The sequence below is a fragment of the Lepidothrix coronata genome, unplaced genomic scaffold (assembly GCF_001604755.1).
Source record: "Lepidothrix coronata isolate B3197 unplaced genomic scaffold, Lepidothrix_coronata-1.0 Scaffold6, whole genome shotgun sequence".
In the NCBI taxonomy this organism is placed as follows: domain Eukaryota; kingdom Metazoa; phylum Chordata; class Aves; order Passeriformes; family Pipridae; genus Lepidothrix; species Lepidothrix coronata.
Window position 1 is genome coordinate 8,948,161 of NW_016690186.1, and position 25,892 is coordinate 8,974,052.

Consider the following 25,892-nt stretch of genomic DNA (forward strand, 5'->3'; position numbering starts at 1 on the left):
ACAGTCTTTTATCTTCCTGTCATGGTTTCAAACCATGACACTTCCTTTTTTTTTTTTTTTTACCCAGAAATAATACACACTCTTCCCTCCTCCCCGGATAATATCTTCTTTATGGTGAATATTCAGCGTTTTGGTTTTTTTTTTCTTCACACCTCCCGGCATCTCAGCGAGCATCCCCTGGCAGCGGCCCGGAAGGATGTGTGCTTGGCTCCCGCCCTAAGCAACCAGGTTTCCCTCCTCCAAATCTCCCTATTTTTCCTCCTTAAAATAAGAGCTATCCGAGGGTAAAAAATGCGGCTCCTCCTTGAGTTGCCCTAACCGTCAGGTGAAGCCAAAGCAAGCTGTGGGATGTGTCCATCCCAGCAGCTGGCGGTAGGCATTTTCCCTCCGTTTCTTTCTTATCCCCCCCCCGGCCCTCTTATCTCAGCTGTGTACAAACTGATATGGTACTTAGCAGGAAAGTGACTGGAAATTAAAATAACTTCGTTCACCAGAGGTTATCAGTTGGATATCTGTCATCATCAGTTTGTACAGAGAGTCATCGGCGGCTAAAGGCTGAACTAGAGCAGAGCCCGGCTCTCGGCAGCCGGCAGGCATGAGCCCTCCCGACAGAAACCGAGCCCAAACCTGCTGATGCGCGGTGCTGCCGTTCCTGGGGTAGGCACGGCTTTTCTTTCGGTCTTTCCAGGCAAGGTGAACGGGAGGTGAAGAATTTGCAGTGCTGGGGGTACGGCAAAACTCTGGCTGTAGCCATCCGGTCTTCCGGTGTGGGTGAACCGATTGTGATTTGGAAGTTTTATTATGCGCGTTAATTTTTGTCGTATAGCACGGCAGACGTTTGGTCGGAAAACAATCAATTTCTCGATAAACCGTTTCTCTATTAAATTGTACGATTAAAGGTTATACTTCTTTCTTGTCAGTTGTCTCTAAATAATATCCTTAAATAATATCGATCACCCTGTCATGTTGAAGTGATTTCTTTTTATTTTAGGTGTATTTTAGTGGGTTCAATATTAAATAGAAAATAAGCTTTTGCAATCATGGGCAGGGATTCGTTGTCTGCCAGAGCCCGGCTCGTTTTCCGATCCCAACTTGCAACGTAAAATATTTTCCCATGGTTTTTACCTGCAAATGTGCGACAAGAGCAGGAGAAGACGCGGGAATAGATGCCCACGCCACTTCTCCCCAGCTTGGGTGCTGCCACTGCAAATTTGTGTGTTGAAAAGCGCCGAGCTATCGGCTTTAAACCCTGCATTTCCTTTCAGTCATTTGGATACCTCTTTTCCATTTAAACCCGAGAGTATTTCAAACACGTGTAAGGGTGCATATAATGCGAGAAATACCGTGAGGGTTTTTTTCAAGCCAGCGGCACATGCCGGTGCCCGTGTAACCCCAGAGTGGGGAGTGGGAACCTGCCCGGGCCGGGGGGTATCTGCCCGAAAGTTGATGGTGGCTGTGAAGAAGAACGGCCGCGCTGGCCAGGCGGGCGCCTCTTTCCCTGACTCCAAAGTGACCCGTGTTTTACACTTCAGGCGCCTTGGGTTTTTTTCTTTTTTTTCTTTTTCCTTTTTTTTACTGCCGATTAGCCTGTTTACCTTATAGCCGGGCTACAAGTTTCATTTTATTTCCTCCGACAGATACGATAAGAAAACCCGGCTTAAACTGGGACCAGCGTGGGAAACCGTTTTCAGTCACCCCTTTCCTCTCCTTTTCGTTTCGGGTTTGCTCTCGAACCGCTCAAATATAGTCTTCGGTTCCTAACTTTTCATTACGTCACTCCTTTCCCAAATCCCACTCTTCTGACGTAACTTTCGCCCCGGAGCTCCGGGAGGCTCTCAGGTATCTCCTGCCCCGGGCCTGGGTTAGGCACCCGGGGGTGCACGTGTGGGAGCATTTTTGGGGCCGGGGGGATGCTCGCTGTGGGAAGACACCGCTGGGGAGGTGGTGCCAGCAAGGTAACCGTCGCTCCTGATCGCTGTGACCAAAGAGGGAAGAAGGCAGATTGGGGAAAAAAAGAGAGTTTCGTATCCAATTAAGGCAAATTCCCTCGTGGGCACTTCAGCCTCCCAAAAAAGGGTTGGGGGACAGACATGTGCACGTGCAGAGCAGTTGCTCCTTCCCCCACTCCTTGGTCTCTGCAAACGTGATCCCTTTGCAGAGATGCACTAGGGAGGAGGGGCAGGTTCGGTCCGGCCGCATCTCCGCCGCCCCGGGAGCAGCGGGCATCGCCCGCCGTGTCAGGCCGCGATGCTCCCGCGGTGCTGCGGCCGCGGGGGGCCGGCGGGTTCGGGTGTGAGGCGGTACGAGGGGTCACCTCGGTGACTATCGCAGGTTGGAGTGTGTTCTTTTCCGAGACGTGTTTATGTAACTTAATGTACTTTAGAAACTGCTGGGGAGTTTAGGCCGGGCTGATAAGCGCAGCGGTTATTACGGGCGACGTGCCGGCACCTCTCCGCCTCTCTTCTCCCCTTCGCTTATCCGCACTACTTAAAATATACTTTTATCAAGGCCACCCCACGATATGGAGTGTTTCCATCCCGCAGCCGCTGTGACATTGAAGCGGACTTATCGATCGGGGCACCGGCAGCGCTCAGGCGCGCCCAGGTCAGCGGGGAGCTGCCGGCCGGCCGGCTCCGAGCAGGGCTCACGCTCCCGCCGCAGGCACCGCGGCTGAAGCCGGCGGGGCAATCCGCATCCACCGGGAAAGAGGCATTTCAGAGGGATAGGAGCCTTTGACATCACCCATCACCTCCACCTCGGGTCGGGCGGGACAGCCCTATGGAGCTCAGGGTAGTGGTTAATCAAATTGACCTCCAAAGCAGCAGTGTACTGTACACAGCGCAGCAAGGACGGGGGCGGGCATAGCGAACGTGCCCTTTGCAATAGATCAGATGTGCCCCGTGGGGAAGGGGGACACCCAAATTCTCAAGGGTGAGGAGGGATTCTTTTTACTTTCTCCGAAACTCCTAGCGAAGGGCTGCCAGGTGCTCACAAGTCGGGTTTGAGCTCCAGCCTTTTTTGCTGGACGCAGATAGCAGACTCCGAGCCCCGCGGCTGCCCCGGCCCTGGACAGGACACCCTGACCAGGCTCCGAGGATCGTTGTCCGCTCCTGCCCGATGGTTCGGCTCTCCCCTGGGTTGAAGCCGTGCCCAGTGGTGGGGAGTGGGGCAGAAGGTTATTCCCCACTGCAGTAAGCAGCCTCCCCGTCACTTGTGACCTTGTGCCGCGTGCTTTTGGGTGATTTCCACGGTGTCTTTCAACCCTTGACGCTCAAATAAGCATCAGGCAGCAGAGAGCCCACATGGACATTTATGCAATAGGTGTCCAAGCATGTGGGTTTTGCGGTTTGTTTTGGTTTTGGTTTGGTTTTTTGTTGTTGTTTTTGTTGTTGTTTTGGGGGGGTTGGGGGAGTTGTTGTTGGGTTTTTTGTGTGTGTTGTTTTTTGGGTTTGTTTTGTTGTTGTTGTAGTTTTTGGGTTTTTTGTTGGTTTTTGTGTGTGTGTGTTGGTTTTTTTTTTTTTAATAATGATCTACAGCTTCTTTTTATTTGCCTGCCCTCCAGTATCCGAGGTCCGGCTGGTTAATGATTTCAACCTTTTAAAAAAAAAAAAAAGGAGAGAGATATTAAAATCAACAAAACGCGCGGAGGAGGCTCCTGTTGCTGCGTAACCTGACTCCTGGAGCCGGCGATCCGCAGTACCCGCACGCTGAGCCCCGCTGGGGCGCACAGGACGAAGGCAATGCCCTCCAGCTCTCGGGGTCGCTGGGAGGCAGACCCACGCAGCACCCTAAAAAACAAAGTTATGACTTAGATGCTTCTGTCCAATGGGCCCATACGCGCTTTGTCTCTTTCCAAACTCATACACGGGGACTTTGAAAATGAGTTAAGGATTAGTTGTACTGCTTCTCGGCAGTTTTAAAGGTTTTTAAGGGTCGGTGACTAAAATGGCCTAATTTTGACTCTTTTATCAACGGGCACCTCCATGCTTACTACGAAGCATTGGGCCTGTGTTGCACTTATGCCTTGTGGTGAAGAATACTATATATATATACACACACACACACACAATAATTGCAGCAACCCCTTTCTGCGCACAACTGCAGAGATAAATCAAGTACCTCGACTCTGTGTGTGGATTGGCTTCTGGCGCCCCGGGTGAAAGAACCCGTTTCGAGACAAGGCCAGAAGGAAAGGCCCCCACCCTGTGTCCCGCCGCCTCGCCGAGGGGACGGGGCGGCAGGAGGGTGAGAGCCGCCGCCCCCGCCGCCCGGGGCCGCGGGGTGGGAGCCCGGTGCGCTCCCCGGGCCGGAGCCATGGGAGACCCCTTGGATCACTGTCTTTTCCTGCCTGGGTGCTAGGGAAGGCTTTCATGGCTCTCTTCTGCTGGATCTGACACGAAAAGCCCGGGGGAAGGTTTCTGGGTGTTCTTACTGTGAGAAGTTGTGGGAGAGAGGGATACGGAGGGATGCAGAGCATGGCGGAGCGGCGCTTCTCTTCCCCAGCGCTTCAGCGCCGGGCTTCTCTTCATCCTCCCCCGTTCCCTATCACGGATGTTAGGCGATATCAAATCCGATCTGCAATCAGCTATCCTACCTCCGCCCCTATTCCCGCAGCACAGGTTGCAGAGACTTCTTTCTTTCTCACTTAAAAAACCAAAACAAACAAACAAACAAACAACCCCCCCAAAAAAAAACCCAAAAAACCCCCCAAAACCCAAAAAAACCCAAACCCAAACCCAAACCAAAACCAACCAAACAAAAAACCCCCACACCCCACACAGGCAAAATCCACCGTCACCAACTGCTCCCTGGACGGTTGTCGCCACTGCCGTGAAAGAAATATCGTTTTATGCATCGAAACCTGCCATACAACACTCCCCTGCCTTAGTTGTCTTCTTACTTCTCTGCCCAGGAAATAAAATGAACAATCAGAACAGATAAAAATCTTCCAGTTAAATGTTTTCCACAGGACAAAATGAATGCGTCCTCCTGGAAGCATTTTTCGGGAGTAGTTCTGTTTCATGCGTGTCCATGCTGAGATCCGGCGGGGCCGCTCCATTTCTCTTGGCATCGCGACAGACTCTCGCCTTTCTTTTTGAAACCGCTTTTCTCGCCATTTACCTGCCTGATCGAAATGTCTGAGACCTAGTGCCGAATAATAATAATAATAATAAAATTCCAAACAACGACATTCGCAATCTTAGCTAAGCAAATCGCTTCCCTCCATCCGAACTAATAATGTTTTCACTAATTGCTTTCGTGAGAAATGCCAAAATTTGAGGACTTTGTTCCTGCTTGGAATGAAAGTTGATTTTAAACGTTAAAATAATATCTTCCAGAGCGAGTCTGACCAGTTCTATAAATGGAAGCCCTACTGGATTGGAAAATCAAATCAAAACAACCACATCACAGAATCAGAGATTTCAGAGTTAGTAGATCGGGGTAATTAGATAGCCTATTAATAGCCTTGCTCCGCGCTGCTATCAAAAGTAAGTGGATGACTCCTGCCTTCGGAAGGTATGCGTTAAGCATGCCACGGGAGGTAGCATGCAGACCGAGGAGATGAGGAGAGGTTTCCGACGAGACGTGTGGGGCCCCACCGACAGGCAAAATGGGTGTACCCCCCTTGGCCTATCATCCCCGCAGACGCTGGCTCTGCCCTTCGTTTGATAGATGGAGGTGTCGAAGGGAGCCGCGGAGGCAGTTCCCGGCCGTGTGGGTCCCATCCCCATCGGCCCGAAGATAAGCGATGCTGCTAATTCACCTCCGGGGGCGCGACGCCTTCCCTTTTGCCTTTCTTACCCTAGGTGTTAATGGCTTCGCGGACATAGCCCTCTATTTGCAGTTAAAAGTACAAATATATACGTTCGCCGTGGGAATACCGCAATTCCATTTCGTTCATGTAATCACTGGCAGTGTTTATCCATTTCGCTTAAGCCTCCAGGACCAAAGAGGGCGTGCAATTAAGTCGCACCTTTCGATTACTTTAGGAAAAGGTTGGTTTTATGCAGCCGTTGTTGCTGCTCATGTTGAATTAATAATTAAATATTAAAGGACACCAGTATTTGCAAACCATAAGAAGAACAATTAAAAAGCCGATTGTCCCCAAACTGGGCGGTTATAATGTACTGTTCCCCTGCTGTTATTGACTGATTTTAAAAGGTCACAGATGACTGAATTTTAAGGAGTCAAACGACTTTCTTTTAATTCTAATTAGATGAGCAAGAAGTAGTGTAGTTTGATATACATAAGGCATTTTTCATGTTGTTATTTTTTGCATTTTTTGCATACAAACACTTTCTTAATTTATCTTTCTTAATGGACATAATAGTTTTACTATTACAGATGGAACACCGTAACAAAGTAGATAGGTGTAATTCTGATGTTACTCGGGTTTGAGGGTTTTTTTTTGGTGGGGGTTGGGTTTTTTTGTATCCTTAATGTGGATAAAGACAGCAGCCTTTTTCTGAAGTAACAATCTTCAGAGTAAATCAGTGTGATGGCAGGCTGTAGAGTGACTACTATTTCCAAGGAGAAAAAAAAAAAGGACCTGCTCACTTTCAGTAAACTCTAAAGATAACACCATGCAACAGTATTACAGGATAACTTCAGAGGGTTGCTGCTAACATCCTCTGCCTGTACTAACATCCACATCCATCATGGATGGTATGTGGATCATGCTTTTAGCATTTGCCAGTGACCATCAAACATAAGTTTAGCCACGCACAACTTTAATATTCACCTGTGAAATAATGCAAAACCAAAAAAAAAAACCAAAAGAAACAACCCAGTGTTACTATAAATTCACATGTATTATTTGTTTTGCAGCAGTGCATTTGCATTGTGATGTTACTGTAGGCTGTTTTTGTTGATAGTGCATGTGAAACAGGGCTTACAAAGAAGCCCTGCTTCTGTGTCTCTGCTCATTTCTCCAGATACTAAAAATGTCTGAGGCTGCTCATTCAGCTGGAATTTGTCCCACGATGACTTAAGCATGAAGAGCCAGTGCCACAGACCTCCATGGAAATTCCTCTTGAAGCAATAAACCTTACTAATGGATCCGTTCTGAAGTTCACAATGAGAATTGCCACTTGGCCCTTCAAGTCATGGTTTTAATTTAACTAAGCTGGCTTTAAGCAGATTCTGTTAAAAACTCCAGATGCATATTTGGTCAGCTAATGCCAAGTTTTCTGCTGTCACAGCTCGGAAGCTGTTGGTCCCAAACAAACCCAATCAGCCCTAACTCAGCAGCTACCATAGTTCCTGTAATGAACTTAATAGTAAAGGTAATGTAGATGCTCTCTGTGATTTATGTCAGGCTCTGTCAGGTTTAACAGCACCTCTTTATGATGCAGATGTCGTGCTGTTGCATGGACACTGAAGATGGCAGATCCAGCTCTGTGGCCAGTACACCCTTATAAACTTACATTGTGTTTACTTCCGGGGGCCAGTGACCCCAGCAGAAAGGACAACAGTGAGCACTGACATCAGTGGCATCTCTTGGTGCCACAGATAAATCCAATAGAGGTGGGACTGTCAGAGCCTGGGAGTGCTGGGAGATGAAAACTTTTCCCTAGCTACTTTCGGCTTTCCTCCAAGCACCCCATATGTGACACCCTATGCAGTACCACTCCCCACAGATCTCCAGCTGGGCTGTAGTGACAACAGCTTTATGTAGCACTACTTAAATCAAAGTGTTTCATCTTCTATACTAAGCCAAACTATTTGCCTCCAGAAAAGCTCATATCAATCCAAATGTTTCATTTTATCCAAAATAAAGTTTTTGTGCTGTTTTTTGAATTATTTCACCCTTTAAAGAAAATCAACTTGGAATCAAATTAGCAACAAGGTTCATCTTGAGAAGGCAGACAAAGTGGTTTGCATTTTCCTCTCTCTTTCATTTTGGTAACAGGCTTACACCTGGGTAGGTAGGAAAGGTCTGTCATGCCTGAACTAGAAGCCAAGAACCTCAGCTCCTGATCCCTGCTTAGCCACCAGAAACTACAGCAAAGCTTTTGTTTTCTGCTTGGACAGCAGGACACAGGGAAAGCAACAACCCCTGAACTGGCTGAAACTGCTGTCTGTACTCTGGGTTGAAAGTTTAAAACCTTTTTTTTTTCTGGAAAAGGTAGAGTCTAACATGAATAAGTTCCAAGATATTTCACTCATGGAACTGGAGAGGAGTATAATTCAGCCTAAAATGAGAATTAATGCTATACTCTTATTTTAGTTCTTACTACCTATGAGAACCGTTCCTACTCATCTCACAAACTCTGTGATCTGCGCTGTTTTCAAATGAATTTGGTTTTGCTTTTGATAACTTCAACAGAATTGTTGAATGAAGTTTCCTTTAGAAGGAGTTTTCCAAAGAAATTAACCTAATTTCTGCTTGCAAGAAATGGAGAAAACATGTTTTTCTTGTGCCTGCTTGGAACTACATGTACCTCTGAGGTCCAGAAGGTGACATATCTTTCACAAGTGTTTCCTTTAATAAGTGTAGATAGGAGAAACTAATGATTGTGACCTGTAGCTACTGGAAGGGTAAAAATATTCTATACTGAAATATGCTAACCTTAGCTCAGCATTTGGACTTGTGGAGCATGGAGCTGACTAGGTTGAGCCCATGGAGAGAACTGGAAAGCAAACAATTAAAGCTCAACTGGAAAAGGAAGCCCTATGAATTAACCAGGATTGGACCAAGTCAGCAGGACAAACCCTACAAGAGCTTGGCTGAATGGTAATATGAGTATTTTTGGGTGAATTCTTCATGTCGTCTGGGCCTTTTGGATATAGCCAGCATTATTACAGTGAAAGTAGGATATGTTAAACATTTTGTTAGGATTGAGGGTAGGATTGGAGAAAAATACTAAGTGGATGGGAGGGGGGGAGAGTGATGGGGACAATCCTATCCAGGGCTCTGTGACTGTAGCTAAGTGAACTGAAAAAATACAAGTTTGGATTCAGCAAGAGCTGCAGTAACAAGGGGGAGTGCCATTGCCCAGGTGCAATGCAAGGAGAGAAGGACCCACCATTGTCCTTGCTGCTTGGAAGATGGGGTGTACAACTCAGTCCCTGCATCCCTGGACGGCAGCAGGGCCCAGGTGAAAACACAGCCCCCAAATGTGCTCTTCCTCAGCACAAGGAAGAAGTGCTGTCTTGGGTCCATAACCCCAAAGCAGGCACGAAGCTATGGCCAACAAACCCATGGGGTTTCAGTGGCTCTGGTTGGCTCACAGGTTACCTTGGATGAACCCAACTCTTTGCATAAAAGTAGAATCCAGTACACCTGAAATTACACTTTACTAAGAGGAATAACAATGCATATCCTTTATGTTACTCAGCACTATGATACTTCCCGTATCTGTCAGTCTGAATGTCAAAAATACGCTGTTTAACAGATTAAATTATTTTATCATTCCTGTATTTGGAAGACAGAAACCTGCTGTGCAAAGCTCAAGGAGAAAATAAAATCTGTTGATGAAGGACCAGACTCCTATGGGACTTTTGCTGGAGAAAGGCCTACAACAAGTTTACCTGTTTAATTAGAATGCAGTAAAATGCAATTTCCTTTACATCATTACACTCTAATGTCAACCTTAGAATCACAAATTCATTGAAAGCTGAGCAAAACAGTTCATCTGTGGTTACCTCTTGGTAATAAAAAAACCCACAAAAATAAGCTTTTAAGGAAATGTGTTAATAATTAAAAATAAATTTAGTGTTCTAAATGAAGAGTACTGATGGTGCTAAAAAGAACAGCGACTTAATTATTCTTGTTGATGTCAGTTATTCATTTGTGGGCCATCAAACTATAAACCAAGGTACTTTATTGACTGCAATATTCGCTGGATATGTGCCATATTATTCAAGCAAAACAATACACTGCAAAAACAATACAGAGAAGAGGTAATTTGTACAGAGTTCATGAGACAATTATATCATCTAAATACAAAAGTGAGTCACTATGCCCTTGGTTCTCTTTATTAAAAGAGAATTGAAGGATATACTAAACATACTCAGACCCTAGTAATTTCAATTTGAATCCTGCCCATACACCCAAGCACCCAGGGATTGGTGTGATCCAGCACATGGATCATGAGTCCCAAAGAAGGATGCATTGATGTGGGACTCAGGATACTACTTCATTTTCCTGTGTGCTGGAAGTTAAACTACTGCCCCATTTTCCTGAGAAGAGCTTTGAAACTCACTCAATATCATAGAACAACATGAAAACATACACACAAAAAAGTACTTATTTCAAAAGAGGACAGCAGTTTGAAAGCTGCCTATATTTTACAGGCTTCAATGGTGCAGAAGCATTTGGATGCAAGTAGATGTGTTTCCTGTTCAAACAGAAGTGAATCACTGAGATGCCTGAACATAAGAGATAACCAAGGCTTTGCACATATCACTTACTTGTTCACAGAGAAGCTCATCAAAGCACAGAAATGACCAAGGCCAAAACAAAAGTAAGTTGCTGAATTATTCTGCGAATTTCCAGATTGTAGCTACACTGCAACATTTTGAACCCTTTTCAGATATTTTTCCTTAAACTTTTCATGCTGTTTAAGGAACATATAAGTATTTCATTTCTTGATCATGTAATGAACTTTATTCAATAAAACATTTTTTAAATCTCTTCTGATGTTTTTTATGCTCAGTTTACTGTGCATTTTGAATAGACTTTAATGGGTGACATCTAACCATACTATAACAAATTGTGGAGGAGGCTAGTATTCAGAATGATTATAAGGGGTATTTGTTTATAAAACAGGAAAAAACCTCAGTGTCTCTTTATTTGTTTTTGTTAGTAGTAATGCTGGCTTGCATACAATAATTTTTAAAATGAATGCTAAGACGATCTAGGAGACAGAATAGCAAATGGAGAGCCTGGGATACCCGAGTCTGGTTTTGTACCAGGCAGGGAAGACATAATTCTGCATATTGGAAGGTACAATTCTATAGCACATTGGCCTTGATGCAATCCTTGCTTAAAAAGTCTTCTCCCTCTGCCAGGAGGGAATCTTCTGCCTGGAGGAGTCACTCCAGTGCCAGCCAGTGCAGCAATCCACTGCCTTCTCCCAGTTGTGTTAATGGAATTCCTTGTGAGCCCACACTGGAAGAAAGACCATTGAAATTATTACAATCAAAAATAGCTCTCCCTCTTTTCCTCCCACAAAGAGTTTATTTTTAACTTCCATCACCTCAGTGTGCTGATTTTAGCACTGCTGTACACACAGTTGTTTTGGCATGACTGAGGAGGTGACAAACTGCAGGCCGGAGGTGGAAACAAACATCTGGGGCAGGAGCTGGTTGCAGCAGCTTAGCTGCCAAAGGCAGTGTATCATGGGACTATGGTGTGATGGTTCACAGAATGAACTTAAACTTTGCCTTTCCTGCCATGAGGCATCTCTGCTCCAAATTCCTAGTGCAGAAGTGCTGGACCAGTGTTACTTTCCTACCCCAGCCTGGTTCATTTACATTAGTGATTTGCAGTCATGTGACCTATATCACTGGAAAACACAGTGCAAGTGAAGCCTCAGCTGACTCATGAGGCTTAAAGACATTTAGATGGCTAACTTTCAGTCAGGAGAAGGCTTAAATGGACAGGGTTAGGAGCAGGCATATAGTCAGTGACAATGCCTTGGACACAGGACAGAAGCCACCTAGGCTTACAGCTTTAAATGTTTTGCTTACATGCAAAGGATCAAGCTGTGTATATGACTCAGGACTGAGTAAGAACTTCTGCCAGGTCATTTTGGATTCTTCCATCTTTTCTTAAAGCACAGGCCATGAGTCACTTGCCAAAATCTTCTTTCTTATCTCTCCAACTTCCTGACGTTTTTTGGACCTCAGGCTATGGCGGCCCTTTGACTTCTTCAGTCCCCTGCCTGTGCTTTTTGTCTTTTGAGGACTTGAAAGCTACAGCCCAATTCAAATTTTTGGTAACACCTGTGTAAGCACTTGGGTGAACTTGCATAGCCTTTAAGCATAGGGGAAGTCAGATAATATCTAATCTTATACCCATTAGGGTAAAAGTGTGTCCCTAGCACATTGGTTATTAACCAATGCATTGTAGAGCAGGCAATACGCTGCATCACATAACCCATCCTACAGTTTCCTATATTAAAACCAATTATCTGACTGGTTCACATGTGACAGCGTCACAGCATGATATCATCTAGAATCCACTGAAGTCAATGGAAGAAACACCAATTCAAGTGAGTTTGGAGATCTCCTTTAATGCCTCAGGTAACCTACCTTACATACACATCACAGTCTGGCTTTTGAGCCTCTACCATGTTCATAAGCCTTTATTTTTCCTGCCAGTCTTGACCTAGACTAGGAAACTGGATGATTTTGTTAATCATGATGATTGGCACTTCTGGCAGATTTAAGACTTCAGTGTCAAACTTTTCAGTAAGAAGACCTTGTTTGCCTGCACAAGCATATGGCTTCTCTTCTACTCCATGTGCACTGTTCCAGTCCTCCCTGAGGTTTGCAGACCTTCTTGTAATGCAAATAAATTTAAAATATATAACATCGCCATGGCTCTAAAGGAGCACTTCCATGGCACTCTACTGTATCCTCATGTCATAAACAAAATGCCGAATTAAAAGTCAACCTTGAAAATCATCTAGCTCACAAAAGCATGATTTTGTGATGGAATGGAGTAGCCCAAGCTTGGCTGGACTACAAAGACCTCCAATCCTTTAAGAACTCAATAGAGCTTTAGTCCATTGTCTACAGAATTAGCCTTGGAACTATTTCTTCAAAGGGTCTCACTGATTTCAGGGACTTTACCTTCACTGGAGTATTTTTCTGTTTATCTGTTAACCTCCTTCATGCCTTTTCTGTCCTCACTTCACAGGGGTAAAGCACCAAACAACCTGCATGGAATATACAGAATCTACACACTCCGGAGAGTGCGATACATGGCATGCAAAAAAATTTTTAAAAAACAATGTATTTTCCTAGGAATCCTTACATATCCATCAAGCTGCAAGTTATTTCAGAGAATACTGATGCTACTCGTAAAAAGCCATTACCAAAGTCAGCCAAAATTCCAAGAAAAAAAAACCAGAAGGGCAGGCAGACAACTAATCCATTTTGGAGCTGTCAGGTTGTGACCTGCGGTATGTTTTCACAGGAAAGGCAAAAATGAGGTTCTTTCCCAAATGAAGAACAACATGGTGATTTAAATAAGGAAGGATAAATGACAAACATACAGTTCTGCCTGCACAGAAAACATTCCCAAGAAGAGGACTGATCCGACATGTCAGTGTTGAATCAGAGCTCCCACTCCTGAGCTCCCTTTCCTGGCTGCAGCTTGTGTAAAAGACTATAAGGAAGGAAAACCCATGGAATAATGAAGATGAATGCAATAAATATACCTGAGCCTGTCTACTTGTTCTAGTTGTTAGTGCCACTAGAGAAACCCTGCAGGGCTTTAAGCAGTTCTTAGTGATGAAGATTTATGAAGCCCTTTTAAAAACTTCATTAAGGGGTCAGAGAGATTTAAGTGGCTTTGCAAGCTCCACGCTAAGCCAAGAGAATCTCTTTGCAGAAACTCAGCCAAAGGCAGCAAGGGCATAGCTGGCTTGCAAGGGCTCTTCACACACTCTGGCCTGGGAGGAACAACGATGGGTACCCTATGTATCTGGGCAGTACAGCATAATGCTGAAGTCCCAAGCAGGGTTGTGGCAACTAAGATCGTTAAAGGAAGCTGCTTAGCGAAAGTATTTCCTCTGAACAGTGTTAAGGCCAGCATACTCTGGTAAGCAAGCCAAGTCTGCATACACTGCTAGCATAACTTTCTTCTTCCAGTTTCCCTTAGTTTGTCCAAAATATGGTAAAACATTTTTTTGGAATTCAGACGTGTTTTCCTCCGTCTGATGGCAAGTGCTGCCCAAACCTCATAAAATCATTGCCCAGAAACATGCCTTCCCTACTGATGCCTCCCAGCAGTTGTTTAGGACTATGATTATTTAGATATAAATAGCAGTGCTCATTAATCTAGCAATCACTCCCAGCTACGAAAATGCAAATTGGATTGGCTTGTTTGTGTTTTCAAGAGAGAGAAGGTGGTGGTGGTAGGTGGGAAGGGGAATGTTCCCCAGGTGCTGCTGTTTATCACCTTTTTGTCTCACTGTGAGCCAGGGAATGTTTCATCTGCACCCTGCAGAGCTTTGCTGGGCTCTGTTCCACCACCATTGAGGTGGGTGTGCATCATGCACATCTTGTAAAAGTGGTTCTTGGACTGACAGATTGGGTCAACCCCATAAAAAAAATTCTGGACTTTTTTTTTCTATAGGTATGCAGTGGAAAAAGCTCTGGTAGCTGGCAGAGCCAGCGAACATTGACAGAGCAAGAGATGAAAGCTGCTTTGGTAGCTTCACGGGTAAAACTACTATTCCCTTTGTCTCACTGAAGCTGCTGGGCCAGCAGGAAGCAGCCATGATGGAGCAGACCTCATGAGCTGTCACAAAATTTGGTATAACCAAAGCAGAAAATCTTCAGAAGCTGTGTTTCAGCTTGACTGCCCACCTGAAGTGAACACCCTTTGCTAGATGGCTTATAACCCAATACACTGTGCTTCAGATGGAGTGTGGGAGGCAGTACACAGCCTCAGTGCCTAGCAAGGAGGAGAGGGCCTCCGCTGGAGCTAGAAGGAAAAAAGGTAAAAAGAGAAAGACAGTAGAGTATGGAGAAAGAGAGACCTGAAAAATCTGCAGCAAGAAAAGAAATGCTAGACTGAGCCCTTGAAGACCTCCCTCACCTCACATCCCATTCCTGACAGCTGCCACTTACAGACACCTCCCAAAAATGCAGTATAAGGCAGCTCGTCTGCTTTTTTTTAAATTGTTATTATTATTATATCCAACATGTTAAGTACCTTCAAATCTAAATACCTTTAACATGAATTGAAGTGAGCATCTGAATTTTTGCAGTGTGTTGGACAGAAAGTTTAATAATGGAATCAATTGAACAACTAATTTTCTAGATTTTAAGGGAGATTGTTCATACCAGCCTTCATTTAGAAACACACTTTTTAAATTCACAGAGCTTAAAACACCTGCTTTACACTAAAGGGGAGGAATGGGTAGAACCATGCATTTATGAACAGGGCTTGTCAATGAGGTTTCATGGCAGAATGGCTCAAGCCTGAGGTAGCCTCTGGTAAGGGTTAAATTTACGAATGATGCAAGAGGCAACTCTCTGGGTGACAACGCTATCTGGCACTACTTTAGCATCTATTAGAAATACAACACTGGCTATAGACTTTCCCAGTTGAACTGTAGCAATACTTCCCAAACAGTTATTTGATAAATGACTCAATATTAATGAACAGCATAAGGAATTTTGTCTACCATTACCCCCATCCTGCAGTTTCTTATAGGAGCCTTACCTTTCTATCCTCATTTGAATACAATCATTTCTGGTGCATTCCTGAAGCTAGCAACAAAGTCAGGAGGTGTCTTCCCCTCTGCAGGAGCAAGCAGAGACTCAAGAGTGAGTGGATTATGATTATGGCTGACAGGAAGGAGAAGCCTCCCTCATGACAGTGAGTCATGAGATCTCGGCCTTGACAAGGAGAGCTACTACAGAAGAGCCAATTGCGTAATATCCCAAAGAAGAGCGATTAAGTGGTTTCATTGATAGAGGCTTTGCATGAGCTACACACTACAAATAGCAACTTCATTCAGGCCATTTCAATGACACATGCTAGAGACAGGAAGATCCAAGATAATGATGTTTTGCCATGGCATTTTGGGAAACTGGAGATCAGGAATTTTTCCAGAATGGGAAGCTTGTTTTGCTCCCTGAAGGCTTTGTTTTGATTTCAAGCACTGCCGACTATGCACTGTTGTCACATTGTTTAGATACCTTTTTTTATTGCTCCCTTGATCGTAGGGCACAGGGAGATTTCTTCAGTAGACAAAGACTTTTCTGAGGCATATGCTATAACAGTGGAAGGAATCTGCTCCAGAACTTCCACAAATACAGGGTTAGCTCACGGTATCTACATGCCTTTACATCAGGAGCATTGTTCTTGAATATCCAATGGAGACTGGAGACATAGGGTGACAAAGGGAAGCAGTGGGTGGTTCAGGCACCCGGTGGCTGAGTTCCTGGGTGCCAGTGTCAGCCCTGGGTGCTGACAGTTGCCTCCACAGCCCTGAGGTGCAGCAAGTTTCATCTCTGTTGGTCGTGTCTGGCTGCTACCCCTTGTGAGATGTTACAATGGCTCAGGTAGGAGAGTAAAGCTGTCCTGGGTCTGCTGTACGTAAGCCTATCCCTGACCTGTATGGTTTAGAGTAATAGCAACTTGGATGCTATTAGAGTAAAAGCACTTGGATGGCTTAATAACAGTGCCAGAAAACATATTACAGTGAAGTGTACCCTGATCCTTCATCTGCAGCTGTATTCATAGTCTGCCAGAGTAGGAAATGTCCAAAGTGACAGGAATCCATGAATCAGGGGGCCATTTACATTGTTGCTTGTTTTTCTTTTTTTTTTCCCTTTCATTTTCCACATGCAAAATAATATAGGTTATCATTAAACTTAGGGACTTTTGATGATCCCCAGTTAGCACTCTTAAACCTTCTGCTCCCTTCAAGTTTGTGACTGAAACAAAAGATAAACCAAAGTAGAATGCAGTCCCGAGTTTCCTTGAGTCAGCAGGAACTTTGCCAGCACTTGATTTTTTAAAATCTGGTTTCCTCAGCTAATTCAGTCATGCAAAATTAGCAGCCTCAAGAAGAAAAGGGTAAATGTGAGTGTGCTACTCCTGTTATACCCAAAAGTGGGTTATGTTTCCCAAGCAAAACCTGCGTACCTGTGAAGCACTGTATTTTTTTTTTCCTGTCTCTCTCTGATGAGACTTTAGGGACACGTGAGCAACAATGTTTCTTGCAAACTTTCTTCTGGGCTTTGGGTGCTGTCATGGCTCTTACCGGGGGCTGTCAGCCCAGCCATCATATCTTATTTCAGCAAAGGAGAAGGAGAACATTACTCTTTCCTTTCCCCTCCATGTGGTAAAAAGCCAAAGGGAACCACAGAGCTATGTCATCCTGAATTGCTGTGACCGATTTGCCGGGGAGCTTTTCCTACTGGAAGGCCAAAGTACCACAAACTGCTTGTCTGCCTGTGTGTGTACCCTTGGCTGTGTGTAGGAAATGGGGTTGGCAGAGCAGGTCCTGCCCAGCACAACACTGTGAGTGGTTTCCTTGTACCATCGTGGCTGCAGGAGAACATGGAGCACAAGCAGGAGTGAGAACATCTGGCAGTGGCAACTACCTAAAACTGCCATGTGGGCTCAAGTCTCGCCTGCTGCATTGTCTGAAATGAAACTGAGTATTTCAAGGCTGACTCATCAAATGAAGGAAAAAGTAAGTGGGTCTTCAGGTAATGGGCTTCAAATATACAAATTAGGCTGCTGCAAAGAGAAAAGGAATATTTTGTCTCTGTTGGCAGATGAAAGGTACAGACAATGTTGAAGATCCATCAGAGAAAACTGGAGAATTGCCATTGCCTGTGCTCTTAAAAGGAGGTTAAACACCCTAGGAGAAGGCAAGACATAGATAAAAACGCATTTGTTATCCCTCTGAGGTCCTTCCCAAGGGAAGACCTCTGTGGCTCTGCAAATGTGTGATTATCCACATCTGTCAATGGATAATGCATTCACGGGGAAGAAAAGTTTCATCCTTGATGAATCAAACAAATGATTCATTAAAAATCAGCAGCCCACTCCAGGAACAATCCACTGTCAATGTAGTCATGAAATCAAGAGGAGTTGAAAAACGAACAGCTGTGGCACAGCAATGAAACCTCTCAGCAATTAAAGCCCACCGATAAATATTGGCGAGTGCTGGAATGAACTTTTATATTTCTAGAAATTATTTTAGCTGTGGAAAATGTAAACAGTGTCTTCCCTGCAGACAGAGCCAAAACTAATCAAAATACTCCTCATAACACAAAGGAAATACCTCTGGGCTGCGATAAGAACGATGAATGTAGTTCTTTTATGTCTCCACTACCTAATAACAATAAGATGGACTGGTGGCACTGTTTTCAGCACAGAGATTAATAGTCAGGGAGAAACTGAGAAGGAGAAAGTACACTTTCAGTTTTCTTTCCGATGGCTAATTAAAAAGCCCATATCTGAGAGGAAACACTGTGGAAATGAGAGTTATTTGGATGTGCATTCTCCCATATACTATCACTCTGCTTTGTGAGGAATGCTTTATTAACGCTAATCTCATCTCTGTGCTTTGACAGAAGTTACAGTTTCCTTCCTTTGCAGCCGCTAAGGCTCAGTTCTATTACAGGGTTTGTTTAATGGGAGCTTTATTATTTTACTAAATTACCTCATCTTCTGGGAACAAACTTAACCTTGAATGTCGAAGCTAAATGTCTTTTTAATGATGCAAGTCTGTTTGGAAATTGTACTTTGATGACTCTAAATTTTCTTCATTCTGCATGTTTAATATGTGCAATATGCACAAAAAAGTAATTAATTTCTGCAGGCTTTCCTGATTCAGTATTTAAAATCAATTTGCTGCAATTATTAAGGTTAAGAGAAGAGGGAACAAACATTCTTAATGGTATTCAGGCACCAGAGAGGAGCCCCTTGCAATCACTAGAGAACCCATCTTCAGTAAACTGGAAAATTATACAGTATTGATGCTTAAATATTCCATACTGAAATGTTTAAATTCTAAGATAATATAAATAATACTCCTAGGTGCATTTTGGAATGGAGCTTTCTTGTGCTGCCATGAGACCTAATGAGAAACTGTGAGAAACAATGAGAAGCTACCATTAACCCAAATGAGATGGTGATTTGATCCATACTTTGTAGTCAGGCCAAATGAATGTGATTTTCTAGAACAGTCTGTGATACAGTGGATCTCTCTGATTCCAGGGAAACAAGGCTTTGGTTACAAGGTGGTTTTCTGAGCACAAAGGTGTGAAGCAGGGTACGAGGCTATTTTGTTAAGATCTGATGTACACTAGAGGAATTACTGTCTTGGTTCCTGGTTGATTCCCTCCCAAATGCCTCTGAGTTGCTGCAAACCCACACAAAAGGCTTCTTGACTCTAGAAAAGTATGTGTCTATGTTTAGGGTGTGTGCAGTTTGGGTACTTCTGAGGCTGTATTGCCCAGAGGTCACCTTTGGGCTAAGTTGGGGGCACTGTTTTTTGTTTGTGTGAGACTTGAGTGGGAAGAAATACATGAAAATCAAACAGAAATATGCTGTTTGCCAGTGGGGTAGATACACTGTGATGACTTATCTATTTAGGAATATTGTTAAAGCTTGTGAACTTCTTTCCACATCTCCATTCAGAAAAGTCCTGTACCTTCCTGAACTAGGAGCAGAGGTCTGGGCACTGCCTCCCCTTCCTCATCAAGCCCACACAGCCAGGCACAGTCTCTCCGGTGCTTCCTGGAGACACTGAGTTGCTCCAGACCTGCTGCATGTGTGTGCACACACGTCCCTTGCCTGTCACCTGTGAAAAATGGTGCAGGCATCTGGGCTGGTTAGGGAATCAGCATTGGAAAGATTGATGCTTTGGGGAAACAGCAATTTCTTCCCAGCCACTATATCTTCAAGTGAGAAGAGCCCTGAAAGAAATGGCAAATGTGTCAGGTTGCAATACCAGAATAGCTCCTCTGGGGTGCCAAGAGGTTCCCAGGAGAGAAAGATACCAGGACCAAAGGAACAGGCTGGATAAGTTGTTCTGAGGGCTCCAGACAGCCCTTACCTGCATCAGGCTTCCAGTTTTGCCCCACACTGCTAAGGTATTAGAAGTAGAGTTGCCATGAGCAGGTCACTTTTAGCACAATTTCCATTCAGCCTTTCTCATCCTATGAAATAGTCCTGGCACATCTTGTGAAAGCAGATTCTCTGACAACAGCCTCAGAATTGACACTAGTTATTTATTCTGTTGTTAGACACCTAAAGTTAGCTAAATATGATCCAGAAGAAAAATCAACAGTTCTGATACCTGTTTTCCTGGTCCTTAGAAGTTGCAGACTTCTGTCTGAACTCAGAGGAAGAGAACTGGATAATCTCATCAGATGATCCACTCTTCTACTATAATGCACCCCAATCACTCCAGATCAAACTTTTTATCCCTTTTTGGTGCCATGCCAGTAAAATCACCTCTCATTCTCTTACTGTAGCTTTTTTATACAGAGACTTCTGCACTTGCCCCAAGGAATGCTAGTTAGTTGACCTGAAAAGATCACAATCAATCAAGTGCTTCCCCACCCACAAACTTTGTATTCCCTCCAGCACCCCCATTCCTGTAATAGTCTTGGGCTGCCACAGCGTTATGAGTCTCTGAAAAACTCTCTTGCCCTGCTAAGCAGGAAGGCCAACTTTCCCCTAGGCAAACTTTCATAGATGTTTTAAAACCTTTTCGAGGCAAAAGGCATGAGACAACATAATGCTGTGGGCATCAGAAAGCTGAGGGAGGAGTTCTGGCTCAATTCGTTATTTGAGGATAGCAGCTATTCCACATTATCTTTCAATGAGATGGGGATGATTTGGATGTGGACTGGGTTACAATGTCATTTAGTCACATTAGTACCAATTAGTGCCATTTTGCTTCCCCCAGCACCTGGGATTGCCCAGGAGCCTTATGCCAGTGCAGGCCCAGGGTGTCTCTGAACTGAGTATGGAAAGAGCACTTGCCTTGCACAAGGGCTCCCCTTGTGCCTTAAGCAGCTTGAGCACCTGTGCTTTATTCCATCTCTGACTGTAGTGTGAAGATAAAATGCCCTGCAAGAAGCCACTGAAAGTGAAAAGTCTGTATTTCCTGCAGATCTTTTACATGCTAAGAGTATATTTTCGTATTTTCTTCTCCCTGGCTCTATGGTTAGGTACAAGTTTTATGGCATTGCTTGGAAATTCAGTTGACAGACAAGGTCCTGCTGTGCTACTAAACATAAACATTTCACCTTCTTGTTGTGTTAAGCCTTGGTTGGATTTCTTTTTATCATTTTTTTTTTCCCGAATGGGAATGCAAGCAGCTGAAGCCCAGGGAGAAAACATGAAAATAGATTTCTAGGAAAGTAACCAAAAGGGCTTTACCAGCACGACAAGTTGCTTATCAAGAACTATTTTAGGAACGTGAGGAAATGAAACTTTGATGAGAGAGTTCCAAGAGGGAAGATTTACTAGGGAGCTGAGGGTTCAAAGCAGGATGACAGCACAGATATCAGGAAACCTTCTCTGCACCTGTTTTTCAACCAGCTGCCTAACCATACTCCCCCTCCTTTCTGCTGGCAGCTGAACAGCCGAGATCTCTGCATCCTCTTTTGTACTAATCCGCTTCACCGTCTGTCTGGAAATGTTTGCCAGTCAATTCATTCCCTCCTCCTCCTGAGTAAAGACATAAGACACAGTTTCTGATTTTAATGCCCAGCTGTGCTCCAGAGACCTCATATAAATCCAAGTCACACTCTCAGAGAACAGGGTCTCAACATGCCTCAGTTTCCCATCTGTACAAGGGAAATATGTTACAGCTTTCCTTTCTTCTTTATACTGTCTGTGTATTATCTAGTGAGGCATCAGGCTCCTCAGGCTGGTAGATACTTCCTTCGCCTCCTTCCTATACCCAGCATCTAATACCAAATGAACCACCTCAGCTTCAGTTTACAGGTGCTGTCATGATTTAATGGTGCCTGAAGCACTTCTATTATGGTCCTTTGGTGCAAATTTACTGCAAATCAAAGCCCTTTTAAGGATGATGATGATGTGTAGTCTTCCCCTGTGCCACTGCTTTGCACATGGGCATTTTGTGAGATCTCCTCCAAGCTGCATGACTGAGCCATTGGTTTCACAAGCAGGAGTTTTGCCTTCCTCCTGCAGGCTCCTGCCCTGGAGAAGTGCCCAAAACTCCTGCTTGTTGTGCCAGATCCCAGGATCCCAGAACATTGCACTTCTGCCCCTGTGCTGTGATAAGCCAGCATGGATGGCCTTGCTGAAGTCAGCAGATCATCGTACAGTGTCTTGGTTTCACATGGGATTTTGGAGTCAGTTTAGGATGATGAAGCTAGACACCTCATAGGCACCAAAGAAGGCTCACATCCCCTTTTTGTGTCAGCAAGTGATTCTACGTCTAGATGAGAGTAATTGGGAACAATATCCATTTCAGCCAAACTCCAGCTCTATCCCAGATGGAATTGTTGGTTTGCAGTGGTCACAGCACCAACCAGCCTTCCCCACTTGTCAGCTTTTAGGAAGGAGTGGGATTGTGGAGGAAATAGCGCAACAGACTTCTTGTCAGCAAGCCTGGGACAGGGTGACAGAGCCTGGTGGTCCCAGGGACATCCTCAGATGCTCTCCTCAGAGCTGCACAATGGTGGCCCAAGCTGCAGTGTGGGGTGGATGTGGTGGTTGGCAATGTCTGAGTTGATAAAACCTGGAAAGCAAACACGGCTGCAGAGCCTGCTTGCATGCATCATGGGGGAGATGCCTCTCTGATCTGTCATCACCCACACACATAGGGCGTGCACTGGGCTGGTGACAGGCTCAAAGCAGTGAAAACAACCACCTACAGCCCAGCATCCGTCTGCCATCTTAGCACAACTGGTGGTGTGAGCAGGATATCGATAGGTCCTTGGGCACCTGCTCCAATAAAGTCCAGGCCAGCTGTTCGAACACTCTTGCTTGAGCCTTGTTCTTGCTTGATCCCACATTAGAGAGGGCTCCTGGGTTCCAAGCAGCACTAGAGAGGCTGATCTTGGGACATGACACGTGGGAAGTGACTCAAGCCATGGTGGTGTAGCTTGTAGAGGAAAGACCAATCCGGAGGGTCCACTCCTCAGCCACAATGAAGGGATGTCAGCACATCTCCACTTTGGGGGGTGAGGACCTTATGGAGACCTTCCTTTGAAGCATGGGCCCATTGTTTTGACACTGTTCATCGCAGAGACAGAGAGGGCAGAGTTGGCTCCCGTCTGAGCATGACCCAAGCAATCTAGGAGAAGACCTAGAGGACTTCTCTCAGAAGAGTGCTGTCCTCTCTGAACTTGAACTAAATCCCATAATATCAAATAAAGGGTGGCCCACTTAGATAGCTGAGGAGTCTGCATCAAATTCCCAAGCTTTTCCTCCTCCCTGACGAGAAAATAACTTTTAATATCTCTTATATATCAGCTTCATGGCCTCCTTAAAGAAAATTATTCTCATTTTAACATCCATGGCTGAAATACTTTTATCAGTGTGTGAGCAGTTTTAAGGACATAGCTGTCTCAATCACATTAGGCTCCACTTTACATGGTTTCTTCTGCTCTTTTCCATCCCTGTCCTCCCTTTGCTTGCAGACCTTGCCCTGGTTGTTGGCTACTGTAAGGATGGCAGAGGTGGAAAGAGTAGCTGATTGCAGATGAGAGGCAAGGTGTGGGCTATGCACTTGGAAAATTTGGTCAGACACGTATCTTTCATTGTATGAATGCCTCTGTGGTTTTCAGCAAACTTATGGGACTGTTGCTCCTGTCATTGCTATTGCTGTTACTCAGGAGAACCAGAAGATTCATCCCAAGTACCAGACCTTTTGAATTAGGGAGAGAGGTAGAGAGAGTGTGCTACAAAAGCTTCTGGTAGGAGATATATACATAGTGCAGAGAAATTTGTACCAGTTAGATGTATGTAAATATATAAGCATGCACATTTTTTGCATGTGTATTTATCTTACATGAGTGTGTTTGTGTGTATATATATATATATATATATATATATACTCACACACACACACACACATATAGACATCTCCTATCACTTACAGCTCTCTAGGAAGCAGGACTGTGTTCTCAGTGCCTGGCCACAGTGAACATGTCTTCAGTGTCCCCACTGCATTCACTATCAGGAGGACCCCCTAAACTTTGGGGCTCTCACGACCAGTTTCCCCATATCTGATTGTACAATCAACGGCTGGCTTTGGCTGATCTCTGCTTTGGGCATCTTTTCTGCCTGGACAGGGAGCTCAGCCTGAGCTACAGCCTGTTCAAAGTACCACACTGATTACATCTTTGATTACAATGATGTCTTTGAGACATCTTGTAGCAGGAAGGCTGTGCTTCAAGCTGAAGAGGCAGACAGAATAGAGTGGATGTTGTTGCATCCTCTGCAGAAAACTCCTGGGAGAGTAAGACCAAATCTTGAAGCTTTCACCCAAGAAGCTTTGACGGCCTTGAAAAAAGCTGCCTTTTCCCTCTTTCCTTCCCCCTCCCTTAGCAAAACTCTGAGCCTGTGCCAGTCCTGGGCCTCAGGACACTGTGCCACTCTGGTGCAGCCGCTCTGTGACAGCCTGATGGGGTCGGTAGGCGTTTGAGGCCGAGAGGAAACCCAGCACCTTTGCACACTGGAGCCGTTTACAATGACTTTTGTTGCTGATGGCACATGTTTGGTTGTACTTGTTAAATCTTGTTAAACAGGAAACAGGTTTTGAGGCGAGAGGGTCCCTTAGAGTTCAAGCTCCCGCTTTCAAATGTTCTTACAAGATGCACAATTGGCACCGACTTACAGGAAATATTTAATTGGAGTCGGAAGGCGCTGGCTCCACCGACCTTGTATTACATTCCTCTGTGTGCTCCTTTCACAATGATTTTCACCTATAGCTTAAATCAGTGTTTTATTTATACCAGCCAATGATGAATCCAACACCATCAAGGGGACGAGCAGACCATGGATATGCAGTGAACTAAAGGGAGGAGCAAGCAGCAAGGAATAGTCTTATGAAGGAGAAGGGGCTGCCGCAAACCCAAGAGTGACATATTTATGAGTCCAGTATCGGTTGCCTGCACTGATAAGCTGCGGTCATTAAAGGAAGGAAAAGTCACCTTTGTGTATATAAAATATACAAGATTCATAGTCTGAAAAGACTTGACAGGAAAACATTAGGTAAATAAAGGATATCCCATAAAGCATAATGTGAAAATTAAATTACCTCAAAAGGAGGGAGGCTGTCTGTCCCAGCAGTGAAAGTGAGGAAAAATGAAATTCCTCTTTTCCATCTAAAAGCTTATTTGACTTTAGGGTTTTGGGTGGATCTAGACACATTGTTATTGATGTCTATAAAAAAAGCATTAGAGTCCATTATATTGGACTGGAAATGCTGCAGCTTCCCATAAATTTTCACTACATGCTCACAAGGTGGTGAGAAGCATGTTATGCGTTGCTGCTCACAGTGTCCAAATAAAAGAAGTACTATTTCAGGGGTGAGTTGGACTTTTAACATTATTTCTAGTTTTCAGATCTCACCAGATTTTCTTTTCATCTGATTTTGGGAGCTGTAGTTGTAAAACACTTGGAAATTTTCTGCCCTCCTCCCCAGACTTTTCTTTTCTGGTGAGTGAAACATATCCAGGATCCACCTATTTTTGCTTTAACTGGTTGGTGCACCTCCAAAGCTGAGGAAATGTTGAAACATCAGGGAGAGGCAAAAGGAGGGAAATTGAAAGAGTTCACTTATTAAACTACTCAGTAAAAAAAATAATAGGGGGGGAGGGGAAGAGAAAGAGAAAAAGAAAGATAATCCAGTATTTAAAAACTTCATAATTAAAAAAGCAATTTTTTTTAAATTTATTTTTACAGAATGAATAATTTCACAAGTAAGAGGTCTGCTAGAGGCTGTCTCCATGGAAGGCACGCACAGCCCCTGCCTTGCATACAGGTGGCCAACAGGTGAGCAACGTATGGGTGTGAAGCCTCAGCAACAAGTCCCTGCAGGTGCAGCCCTCAGCCCCTCCAAAGCTGATAACCAAAAGCCTCACTGATGCCCAGGGTCTTGGTAGTGTTTTTGCTGGGGAGGAGCTGATTCAATCTGAACCAAGCCAGTCTCCTTTTTTATTTTAAACCTTTATGCTGAAGACACAAT

The 25,892-nt window shown here is 44.5% G+C and overlaps 1 long non-coding RNA gene across 4 annotated transcripts in view; it reads left to right on the forward strand.

Annotated features, from left to right (window-relative positions):
* The first annotated feature begins 499 nt into the window (after positions 1 to 499).
* Positions 500 to 25,892, forward strand: part of LOC108505081 — a 33,577-nt gene continuing 8,184 nt past the window's right edge. The window contains exons 1-4 of one of the 4 annotated variants that reach the window (XR_001877387.1): positions 500 to 657; positions 10,300 to 10,469; positions 12,163 to 12,252; positions 12,872 to 13,377. This is a non-coding gene — a long non-coding RNA (uncharacterized LOC108505081). Of the gene's footprint in view, positions 658 to 10,299; positions 10,470 to 12,162; positions 12,253 to 12,871; positions 13,378 to 25,609; positions 25,700 to 25,892 lie in introns of those variants that run through there. The other 3 variants (XR_001877385.1, XR_001877386.1, XR_001877389.1) reach the window with 3 other exon arrangements.